The sequence below is a fragment of the Leopardus geoffroyi genome, chromosome D2 (genome assembly GCF_018350155.1).
Source record: "Leopardus geoffroyi isolate Oge1 chromosome D2, O.geoffroyi_Oge1_pat1.0, whole genome shotgun sequence".
NCBI classification, from domain to species: Eukaryota; Metazoa; Chordata; class Mammalia; order Carnivora; family Felidae; genus Leopardus; species Leopardus geoffroyi.
Genome location: NC_059334.1, coordinates 85,363,357 through 85,376,266, shown reverse-complemented (window position 1 = coordinate 85,376,266; position 12,910 = coordinate 85,363,357). Strand labels below are relative to the sequence as shown.

General features: G+C 45.5%; 1 protein-coding gene across 3 annotated transcripts in view; it reads right to left on the bottom strand.

Annotated features, from left to right (window-relative positions):
• MGMT (O-6-methylguanine-DNA methyltransferase) overlaps positions 1-12,910 on the bottom strand; it is a 300,898-nt gene that overhangs the window by 13,470 nt on the left and 274,518 nt on the right. The gene's annotated exons all lie outside the window — the stretch shown is intronic.

The following is a 12,910-nucleotide window of genomic DNA, read 5'->3' as shown; positions in this document are numbered from 1 at the left end:
TCACCAATGAAAAAATAATAGTGTGCCAGATGGATTGAAAAAATAACCCAAGTATGTGTTGTCTGCAAGAAGTTCACTTCAAATAATAGATACAGATGCGTTAAAACTAAAAGGATGAGAAAAGCACACCATGAAAACGGTAATCTAAGAAAAGTTAGTAACAGACAAAGCAGATTGAGGAGCACAATTTCCAGGGGTAAAAAGGAATGTTACATGGTGACAAAAGGGACTGCTCACAACCAGGACACAGCAACGCAAAACCTTTACGCACCTAACAAGAGAGTTTCAAAAAAAATTTTTTTTCAATGTTTTTTTATTTTTGGGACAGAGAGAGACAGAGCATGAATGGGGAGGGGCAGAGAGAGAGGGAGACACAGAATCGGAAACAGGCACCAGGCTCTGAGCCATCAGCCCAGAGCCTGATGCGGGGCTCGAACTCATGGACTGCGAGATCGTGACCTGGCTGAAGTCGGACGCTTAACCGACTGCGCCACCCAGGCGCCCCAAGAGTTTCAAATAAATAAAGCAAAAACTGACAAAACTGAAAGGAGAATCAGACAAACCCACAATCACACTTGGAGACCTCACTTCTCTCTCAGTAACTAACAGAAGTAGTTGACAGAAAATCAAGGATACAGAAATGAAAAACACCGTGAGCCAGCTGGTTTCAACTGATTGACACAACACGCTATCCAATCACAGAATATACATTCTTTCACATGCACACTAAAAACTGACCAAGATACACCACATTCTGGGTCATAAAACAAACTTTAACAAATTTGAGATAATTGAAGTCATTAATATCATATTCTCTGATCATAATGGAATTAGACTAGATATTAATAACAAAAAGATAATTGGAAACCTCCAAACATTTGGACAGAAAACAAGGCATTTTAAATAATCTATGGGTCACAGAGAAAGTCTTTAGGCAAATTACAAAAACAATACATTGAACTGAATACAACTGAAAATACAGCAGGTCACAATTTACAAGATACAGCTGAAACAATATTTAGAGGGAAGTTTATAGTATTAAATGCATATTTGACAGAAGAAGGGTCTCAAGTTAATAATCTAAGCTTCCACTTTATAAACAAGAAAGAGCAAAATAAAACTAAGGAAGGAAATAATAAAGGTAACAGCAGAAACCAATGAAATGGAAATAAAGAAAATGATAGAATAAAATGCATGAAACCAAAACTGTCTTCTTTGAAAAGATCAATAAAATTGATAAAGCTTTAGCAAGACTGATAAAAAAAAAAGGGAAGAAACATGTTATCAACATTAGGCAAAAAAAAAAAAAGGGGATGTCATGACTGACTTCACAGACAGTAACTGGAGAATGAAATATTCCTACAAATAACTCTATGCACAACAATGAACAACATGGATGAAACAGACCAATGTATCAAAAACTACAAACTACCAAATCATATCCAAGGTGACATAGATAACTGGAATAGTCCTGTAACTATCACCGAACTTTGAGAGTTAAAAATCTTCTAAAATCACTAGGGCCACGGGGCGCCTGGGTGGCGCAGTCGGTTAAGCGTCCGACTTCAGCCAGGTCACGATCTCGCGGTCCGTGAGTTCGAGCCCCGCGTCGGGCTCTGGGCTGATGGCTCAGAGCCTGGAGCCTGTTTCCGATTCTGTGTCTCCCTCTCTCTCTGCCCCTCCCCCGTTCATGCTCTGTCTCTCTCTGTCCCAAAAATAAATAAACGTTGAAAAAAAAAAAATCACTAGGGCCAGATGATTTCACCATTAAATTCTATCAAACATTTAAAGAACAAATACATCAACTCAAGACAATCTTTTATAGAAAACAGCAGAGAAGGGAACACTTCCCAAAACATTTTATGAGATTGGAATTACTCCAATATCAAAACCAGAAAAAGTCCAAATCCAGAAAGGTATAGATTAATATTTCTCATTAACTATGCAAAAATTCTCAACAAAGTACTGGCATATCAAATACAGCAATATATAAAAGGAAGAAGACAGCAAAATTAAGTGGAGTTTGAGGAGTCAAAGCTGATTCAATATTGGAAAAATGAACCTACATATAAAGCTACAGTAATCAAGACAGGGCATATTAATAGAGAATATATAAATCAGTCGGACAGAATAGAAACAGACACACACAAATACAGAAGGAAAGGTAATTCAATGGACAAATAAATGATAGTATTGCCAACAAATGGTTCTGGAACAACTGTAAAGCCACATGCACACAAAACAAAACAAAACAAAACAAAACAAAACAACACAAAAAGATTCTAGATACAGACCAGGTATCTTTTACAAAAACTAAACATAGATCACAGACCTAAAACTAAAAGGAGAAACTATAAAACTTTCAGAAGGACATACAGGAAAAAAATCCAGATAATTGTGGGTTTAGGGAAAAGTTCTTAGAGACAGTATGATCCGTGAAAAAAATAATGGGACCTTATTAAAATTAATTTCTGCTTTGTGAAAAGTGCTGTTAAGATACTGAAAAGGAAAGCCACAGGCTGAAAGAACATATTTGTAAAACACATATCTGGTAAAGGACTTGTATCCAAACTATACAAAGAATTCTTAAAACTCAACAACAGGATAAAACAACCCTATTATAAAATAGCAAAAGGACATCACACCAAAGAAGATCTACAGACACAAATAAACATATGAAGAGATCTTTAAAATCATTTGTCATCAGGGAATTACAAATTAAAACAATGACGTACAATTTTATACCTGTTAGAAGAGCCACACAAACCTCCAAATCTGACAGTACTGACTGCTGATGAGAAAGAACATGGAGCATCCGGGATACTCATTCACTGCTGATGAAAAAACAAAATGGTACAGCTACGTGGGAGAAAATCTAGCAGCTTCTTACGAAACTAAACAGAGGCTTACTGTATGAACCAGTAACTGCACTCCTGAATATTTAGTCAACTTATCTGAAAACCTGTGGCCACACAAAAACTTCCATGTGAATATTTATCTCAGCTTTATTCACTTATTGATAAAAGCTGGAAGCAACTAAGATGTCTTTCAATGGATAAATGGGTAAACTATGGAACATCCATACAATGGGGTATTATTCAGTCATACAGAGTGGATCATCAAGCCACAAAATGACGTGGAGTTACCTTGATGTGTATTTGCTAAGTGAAAAAAGCAAAAGCTACATGCCGTCTGATCCCAGCTATGTGATGTTTTGGAAAAGGAAAAGCAACACAGATGGAAAACCCTTATATGCAAAATATATGCAAATTAACAACAAAAGCATTTAGAAGACTGGTGGATGCCAGGAAGGGGTGAAGACTGACAAGAAAATCTAAGTGTATTACAACTTATGAACATATGAACAACCTCACTGAAGTTGGCGGGAGGGAAAATTGGTGACCAAAGAAACTCTGGAAACGAGTCTGTAAGACTAACAGCAAAAAGAATTGCATATACACACTCTACTTGATACAGATTCTCATACTACTATATGGTATACTGGACTGGATCAATTAACTAAATGGCTGGTGGAAGGTGGGAGCCAGTTATACTCACTTCTCAATCTATTAAAAATAAACAAATATGAACCATAATAGTAATAGTCTAATGAAGAAAAACATGTATCAACCGAGGCAAAAAAAAATTTAACAAAATTCAACATCTATCCATGATAAAATCTCTCAACCACTTAGGAAAAGAAAATAACATCCTCAACCTGATAAAGGTATTGACCAAAAAAAAAAAAAAAGACAAAAAAACAAAACAAAACTCTAGCACTAATGTCACACTTAACTGTGAAAAAGTGAATGCATTTCCCTCAAAAGTAAGAAAAATGCAAGGATTCCCACTACTATTCAACATCATAGTAGAAGTTCTAGCCACTGCAATAAAGCCAAAAAATAAAGAAATAAAAGTCACACATTTTGGAAAAAAGAAAACTGTCCCTATTTACAGACAACATGACAGTCTATGGTAAAATACCCAGGAATCTACCCACCCCCACCCAGCCCACCTTCCCAAAATCTTACAGCGAGTTTAGCTAGGTTACTAGATACAAAGTCAACACAGGAAAATCACACTTGTAGGTTAGTGTTATGTATAAACTGATGAAATGTTGTTAAAAGAAATCAAAGAATACCTAAATAATTTGAGAGACATATTCTGTTCATGGATAGGAAGTTTCAATATAAAAATTTCAGTTCTCCACAAAGTGACCTATAAATTTATTTCCCTTCCAGTCAAAATCCCAGGGAATTACTGTAGATATAGACAAGCTGATTCTAAAACTTACGTGGAGAGGCAAAGGAACTTGAATAGTCAAAACATTTTGAAAAAGGGAAGAAAAAACTAGTTGGAGAAATCACACTAACACTTTTTTAAGACTTACTAAGCTGTACAGGAATCAAGATAATGTGAAATTTGTAAAGGGGTAAACACACAGACTGATGGAACCTGACAGAGATTTCCAAGAGACCCACATAAACGTGTCCAAATAGTTTCTGACCAAGTTACAAAAGCATTTCGATGAAAAAAGGATATTTTCAGAAGTGGTGTTGGAAAACTGGATAACCACATGCAAAAAACACTGAATCATGATATAACTCTTAGGCCTTATAAAAATTAATTCAAAGTAGATTATATCTCTAAATGTAAAACTTTAAACTAAAAATATTTAAAAAATTGTATACCTTACGAAAACTAATTCAAAATACATATCTCTAAATGTAAAACTTTAAAAAAAATTTGAAAGAAAACTTAGAACATCTTTGTGACCTGAAATTAAGCAAACAGTTCTTAGACATGTCATCAAAAAGCACCATCCATAAATTAAAAAAATAAATTGGGCTTTGTCCAAATGAAAAAAAAAAACCTGGTCTGTGAAAGTCAGTGTTAGCAGAATGTTGCACATTGGGAGAAAATATTTGGAAATAACATACTCAACAAAGAACTTATAACCACAATATATAAAGAACTCTCCAGGGTCAACAGTGTTAAATCACATCATTTAAAAATGGGCAAAACACTTGAACGGACAGCTCCTTCGAACAGTAAATGTTTGAATAAATGTTCAACATAACTATAAGGGAAATGCCACTTGAAGCCACAATAAGATGGCATTACAGACCTATTTACAATGGCTATAATGAAAATTATATAAGCAAACAAAGGTATATCTACACCATGGACTGTGACAATTAAAAGGCATAAGCTATAGACACATACAGTAATTTGGATGGATCTCAAAGGCATTAAGCTGAATGACGGAAGCCAGGCTTGAAAGGTTAAATGCTGAGTCCATGTACATGTGTCACGGGGATGGAGAACAGATCAGTGGCTGCTAAGAATCAGTAGAGAGGTGGGGGCAGGGCAGCAGTGACAATAGAGGGGCAGCAGGAGGGGGCTTTTAGGACGATGAACCCCGAGGTCCTGATTACAGCGTCAGCTACGGAAAACTGACCCGTATTAGAACTCACAGTACTGCACAGTATGAAAAGTCAATTTTACTCTATGTTAACGTAAAAAAAAAAAGAGTTGGAAAACATAGAGGGAAACCTTTTCCAATCACTTCGTTTTTAATCAACCTCCCTGAAGTTCAAGATGCCCACTGATAGCAGAGCCTCGGTCACATTCCCTGCAAACGACTTCCCCTCTCCAAGGCCCCGTTCACCCCCAATGCTCTCTGTACGGTCACCTCAAGGGTCCCTTCTGTTTGGCCCAGCTCAGGGAGACCAAGGACCTGCCTTATGGGTCTCCACCCTAACGCTTCAGGGCTGTGGCTCGGGCGGAGTTCCAGCAGCTCAGCCTGGTGCCTCTGGACAGGCCAGAGCAGGCCACCCCACTGCTCAGCAGGCCCAGCAAGGGGTGCGCCCGCGGGGGCCTTTAGAAACATAAACTAGTCCACTGGAGACGCCTTCCCGAACTCCACACTCATCCCCAGCAACCGCAGCATCTTCGGACATTAGGAGCGACTCTCCAGCTAACGTGTCAATAATCCATCCGTGCCTTCCACACGCGCCAACATACACGTTACACGGTAGCTACGAGATAGAGGGCAAGTAACTCGACTTACTTCAACATGCTCCCCATGGCCTCCACAGACCCAGACGTAACAGAGGAAAAACAAAAGACGTAACAGAGGAAAAACAAAGGAAAAACAAGTTTATAGGAGGTCACTCGCGCATGTGCGCAAGCTTGAGCTTCCTGATGGTGGGACAGTGCAGATGCACTGATACATGAAGTGCATGAAGCGTGTGAAACATGAAGTGTGTGATACATGAAGTGTGTGAAAATCTACTGTGGACCCGCAATCCGGGTCAGGACAGCACAGGGCCACCTACACACGGTCACAGCTCTGCCCATGGGCAGACTGGCCAGGACTGTGGGGGAACAGAGCCCCACATCAACCTTTCCTTTTTATTTTTTTCTGTTTTTAGAGAGCACGCTCAAGTGGGGGAGCGGGCAGAGGAAGAGAGGGAGAGAATCCTAAGCAGGCTCCACACTCGGCATGGAGCCCGATGGGGGGCTTGATCGTACAGCTCTGGGATCGTGACCTGAGTTGGATGCTCAACCGACTGAGGCCCCCGGGTGCCCCTCAAATCTTTATGTGCAACGTATTACAGAACAGGCTGCAAAACCCTGTGGCACTGGCTGGTATGCACCAACCCCATCCCCGGAGCAAGGAGACCAATCAACTGATAGGGGGCTGGGGGCCTGGGTCCTGACAGATGGGCAGGGGTTTCCCAGGCAGGAGAAGGGGGGCATCTCACACTCGGGAGACGAGCCCGCAAACAGGGAAGCCTGGGGAAGATGCCTGGGCAGACAGTGGCTGTTTCAGAGGCAAGAAGAGGCTCTCGTCTAGAACCGTCCATGGGCCACTCCATGTTCTACTGTCACTATCTTCCTAAGGGCTAAACCAGAGGGCCTCTTTCCCAGCTGGGAGAACGGGACCTCTGTGACCCAGGCATTGCCGGGTGGATCCCATCCACCCCTTGTGTCAGACTGTAATAGCTTTTCAGCGAATGGTCACTAAAGCCACATACAGAGGCAGAATTCATGGCCTGTAACATTCACAAAAAAGAAGGTACCTTCCCGCTACTCTCACACTCTAAGGCACTTGGCTCACCCACAGTGAGCCAGCCAGCCTCCGCAGGCCTGTGTCCACAGTGATGTCTCAGACACTCAGGGGCCTCTTGGCCTCTCTGGGGGCACAGCTCAATACTCTCTGGCACGTGGAGGGGAAGAAGACACATGAAGGCAGTTGGCCTGGCCATGGCCCGGGCCCCCTGCTCTGTGTCCCACCTTCCCAAACACCACGCAGACACAGAGCTTCCTGAGCTCTTAGGAGCTGTCGCTAATTTTCCACTAACGTCCTCAACACCCACTCTGCAAAGCTGACATCACTATCCTCATTGAACAAATGACAAAAATCAGGCTCAGTGCCATGGCTTGACTACTGTCCACACAGCTGGCTGGGTGCTGGACTCGTCTACTGCTCCCTGGGGCCTAGAGGGCAGGACCTGTGCACCCTACTGCCAAAGTGGGTTTTGGTGACAGGGTCCGTGTCTGTCTGTAAGCTAGTCCCAAGCTCAGTGGCTTGGCTAAGGCCTTCTGTTCTGGATGAGCCTTTCTGAGCTCCCCCTCTTCAGTGTCCACTTACCAAGTTCTTCTGAGAAATGAAGACCACACCATGAGTGAGTGATGGCAGACAAGCCCTGTGGTTTTGGGGTGTAAGCAGTGACTGTGCGAAGGACTAACTGCACGCGTGACTCTGACAACAGACAAGCCAGAGAAAACCTGCCTCTGTCCCCAAAACAGAGACGCTAATGCCCATACCTTTAAGACCCTTCTATAAAAACTACGTGCAGACGGTAGTTGCCGTCCCCAACGTGCGTCTGGTTCTAAGCCCGACATTCCCCTGCAGCCCTGAGTGACTCTCCTAGTCAGTGGCGGACGCCCCCAGGATGGGCCCGTGCCCAGTACCTGTGCGCGAGGCTCTGCGGTAAGACAACCTGACGGAATGCTTACAGAAGGAGGCATGTGCCTTTCACAGGACACCTTTGGGGAGTCCTACCCGCCCAACCCCCCTTTCCAGAAAATCCCCGGCTACTCCGTTGGGTGTTACGCGCTGAGCCAGCTGGTAAGATGCCAAGTAAAGACGGCCTGTTATTTTGTGGCCTCAGTGCTTGTGGCTCCAAAACGATTTCTGCTGGCCTAAGGATCGGTGTTATGAAGTAGGCTGAATTTTGGATCACTTTCCACGAGTCGAATCCATTCCTGTGTAAGAGAAATTGCCAATGTGCAAAGTATTTCAAAGTACTGAACACGGACGGTTTTAGGTACACAGTAAGTAGTCAATAAAAGCCTGGTCAGCGTACATGATGCAGAGTTGGAAGGCTATTCTGAAAGGCAGCTATGCTCACCACTGTACCACCAATGCTAAAAAGGCTATCTTGAAAGAGATGTTCCTCAGAGGTTCTGAGCGATGCTGAGGAAATAGGGGCATGAATGCTATTCTGAAAATTCATTTGGAAATTTTGGTCAATTTGCTTACGAATCAACAATGGTTCATAACTAGTGCTAACGTTTCTTACTGCATACCAAGCACCGTGCAACCTGCTCTATCATATTGAATCCTTGACAGCCGCCATGACTCTGGTGTGACTGTCCTCTCCTTGGCGGGTGAGAGATCCCTGGGGCCCCGGATGGAGCAGGCTATCCAAGGGCATGCTGGGAAGGCCCAGACCAGCAGAGGGCCAGGCTCTCGGGCACAGGCCCCCATCACCGGCATCGCACAGTCTTCCACCACGCCCTCAGCACCCCCCACAGAGGTACACGACTGGGCTGCTTCCCACCCCTCCATCTCGGTTTCATTCTGGTCGGACAGGACCAGCACGAAGGTACACGCCGCACGGAGGTCATCAGAGCTGACCTGTGGGAAAGGTGCTTTGTCCATAGGGCCTGTTGTCCATCCTTGGATTCCTGTCCCCCAACAATGACGCATGCTTAGCCAAACGGCAGTGTGGGAGGGGAAAGGAGTGCCCAGCAGACCCTCGTGCCCCCGTGCTGGCCTGCCTACCTCTCTCCCCCTCCCGGGCTAGCCACAGGTGGCCCATTCTCCCCTCTGCCCCTGACCCGGGAAGGCGGGCAGGTGTGACACCCACAGCCTAGGGCTGTTCCGGGATGAGCCCGCCGGGGAGGACGACATCCCGGCCGTACACGAGCTTACCCTGCCAGACGGGGAGACAGGCCCGGTCTCCGCCTCACGGCATTCTGCTTCTGGTCCCGTACGTGCATTCCGGACCCACTGAAGGTGGCGGCTGGGCTCTGCGGCCAACAATACTGTGTTTTTAGTTCCTAAATTTCCCTTTCGTGACTAATATCAACATAGGTCAGGGAAGGAAGAAAGACGTGTGAGGTGATGTCTACGCGGATGTGAAATTCCCTCCTGCCAGCGTAGGGACACGGCGTGGGGCTCTGCTTTGCTTCTGGGTCTGGCCGATGCCAGAATGAGTGCACGGCACAGGTTGACCCAAGTTGTTAACAAGTACCACAATCGTACGCATCTCTAGCTATGGGCCAAAAAAAAAAAAAAAAGATTTTGGGATGCAGTTTAAAAAAACAAAATAAACTGAAAAAAGTCCACAAAGCACAACACAAAACTTTTACTACCCCTTGTATAGGCAATGAGTAATTTTTAGGTGCAATAAAATTTTTGATATTTTAGAACCGTGGTCCTCAAAGTGTGGTCTGGGGAGCTTTAGGGGTCCCTAAGACCCGTTTAGGGGGATTTTCACAGTAACACTAAGATGTTATTTGCCTTTTTAATTCTCCTGCTCTCACAAGCATGTAGGAGTTTTCCGTAAGCTAAATGACGTGTGATACCCCAACAGATTAAGTGACAGGACAGCTATGAGAATCCAGCTGTCTTCCATTAAGGCAGACACTACTGAGATTGGCAAACGCATAAAAAAAAAAAAAAACACGCCAGTCTTCTCAGTAAGTGTTTTTGGTTTTGGAAAATAGCCATTTTCATACAAAATATATTATTTTTGATAACATGTAGCAAACTCATTGTTATTTTTAAAAGAACTTAAGGCCTTAAGAAGTCCTCAGGTTTAATTTCCAGCTTGGGAAATGCAGACAGACACAACCCTCACAATCCAAGCTCTTTGGGGACCTCAGTAATGTTGAGCAGATGGAGGGGTCCAGATGAACACAGGGTCTAAAGGGTGAAGCCGGCCCCTTTCGAGGCCTAGCCAGGCTGAGCAGGGCACTGTGCTCGTGAACAGAAATGCGCCCGCACGCCCGTCCGTCCTGGGCGCACGAGAACACAATCACAGAGCCCATCTCGCACACGGACTGGACTGTTAGCCCTCGGAAATGAACCTCCCGCCTCACACACGTGCGAGAAGATGACAAACACACCCAGCGAGGCTTTTGCCAGGTGAAGGGGGCACCGCGTCCTCATGGCGGCACCTGTGCGTATTTGTAGTCACCTTCCCAATAATTAGAGTGCCCGAAACTTATTTAACGAAAGAATTATGCCCAAGACTGTAAGCTCCAACTTAAGGAGGCCTACAGAGAGATGATTAAACCGTGAATGTCCTGGTTTGAATGTGAATAATTATGTATTAACACCCTTCACCATTCAAATAATTGTCATTCAGCTCAAAGCAGAAGAACCGACTCTGAACAGGTGTTAATGGTTTCCGGACAATATCAGAACCACAGAGAAACACATGGCGTGAAAACGCTGAGGGGGAGGGAAGAAGAGTACGTGTTTAAGAACGTGCACCTGAGTGCATGCTGAGCACTGGGGGGCCACTGAGAAAAGGCCGGATCGAGAACAAGCCCGAGCCTCCAGTCCTGGTTCCCTTGGGCCCCCGGCCCCGCGCACCTCACCTAGGCTGTTCTCCTTCGGGGCACTTGCTTTCTCCTCTTACAAGTTCTCCCAGCTTTTGTGGCCAGGACGCTGGGACCTGCTCCCCTAACCAGGCCCCCGACCGGCCCATTCCCCAGAAAGAACCGAACGCTGTTCCCCACACGGCACTCACACACAGGGTCAGTGCTCCTTCCCCGCACAATCTCGTGAGCAGAACAACAAAAAGGTGGAGAATCAGATTTAAAATGACACAATGTCACCAATGTACACAACACAAAGTTTTCGAACATTGCCATCCCTTCATCCACCCTGAGCAGCGACAGGAAGGCCACTGCTGATGTCATATCACACCTTCCCTTTGGCGGTTTCAGTCACACGGCAGACAAGGGACCAGCTGAGCGCGTTTCGGACCTACACCATTTCACGCTAAATACACAATCACGTGTGTACGGACCACCCCACCCTGCTTCCAATCCAGTTCAGAAACTCCTGTGCATCCCGTTGGAAACTTCTAGAAGCCTCCTGCTGGCCCTCCCGAGTAGTGGAAAGGGAGCCTTGCCAGCTTCACCAGGAGGCCTACTTGGCTGCTCCTGGAAAGTCTAAACATTGTTTGCTTCCTGAAGCAGGGTAGCGTCCCGCAGTCCTAGGCCTGACACCCAGGCGCTTCTGTCCTTGGACTTAATTTCTGGGAATACTGACAAATCTATAGGGGGTGGGTGGGTCTGCGTGGTCCCCACCCATATGGCTTCTTGAGCTCCTGTGAAACAGCCCTGAGGTCTGTTAAATAATTTTAGCTAACTTTTGAAGACCAACCTAACAGAAAGGCACTAAGCCCTTAATTTCTTAATGAATTATTCTTTACCGTAGGACAGGGATTATGCCATGGAGAAGGCATATCATTACTGAGAGAGCTGTCAGGAGGACAGGCAAAAGGAAAACTGGCAAGCTTTAATTTCTCTGCAGAGAAATGAGGGGCTCTTTGGGGATTAATCTCAGTATCAACATTGAGCCTTTGCCGCAGGGCAGCTGAAGAATTCAAAAGAAGTTGTGACTGAATTTTGAGTGATGGAATCTAGCTCCAATTGTGCAGCCGACTTTGGTTTCTCACCTATTCAAATGAGGACGAGGCCGTGCAGGTGTGGGTAGAGGGGGTTGCCACAGGACAGGTAACGCACGTGCCCTCTGCAGGGGTGACAAGGACGGAGGGAAGGCCAGGCAAGGGCCCGGCTGCGACACTGCACTGAACGTACACTAAGAAAGTTCTCCTAGGCAGAGAGGGAAATGGAGGGCTGGGGACGTTTCCGCCTGCTGCCTGGCCAGGCGGGTTCAAGGACCAGGGCCAAGGTGCAGAGAGGGGCCTGCTGGGGACAACCCTGTAAGACAGCTCACTTCCGGCTTCTTCAGCTTTTCACACTTGGCATTAGATATGTCACCTGCAGTCAGTCCTCGTCCATGACAAACAGATGCAGTGGTTCTCCCCCTGCTCTGGGTACGAGAGAGGCATTTACCTTCTAGCACTCCCTGGGCCTGTCTGCGAAGCCCAGGCTGGAGGCCGAAATGAGCAGGGCACAGAGCCCGGGGGGCACACAGACAGTGGGATCTCTGGCTGGTGATGGGAAAGAGCCGCCCTGGGGTAGGTGGGGGGGCGGTCTGGGGACTTTGCTCCTTGGCTAAAGGCTGGTCTACAGTGTCACAAGAGAGGTGTGGTTGTTGTCACCAGCTCAGTGCTGTTGCTGGGGAAAATGGGCCTGTGCCTGTCCACAACTACTCAGCCCTACCTGTGGCAGCTGAGGGCCATTGGTACAGAGGTAGGGTACCCGGGAACAGCACGGCCTCAACGTAACACGGGTATTTCTTTTTTTAAAGTTTTTAACGTGTTTATTTTTGAGAGAAAGAGAGACAGAATGTGAGCGGGGGAGGGCAGAGAGAGAGACACACACACATACACACAGAATCCGAAGCAGGTTCCAGCCTCTGAGCTGTCAGCACAGAGCCCGATGCGGGGCTCAATCTCGTGAACCGCGA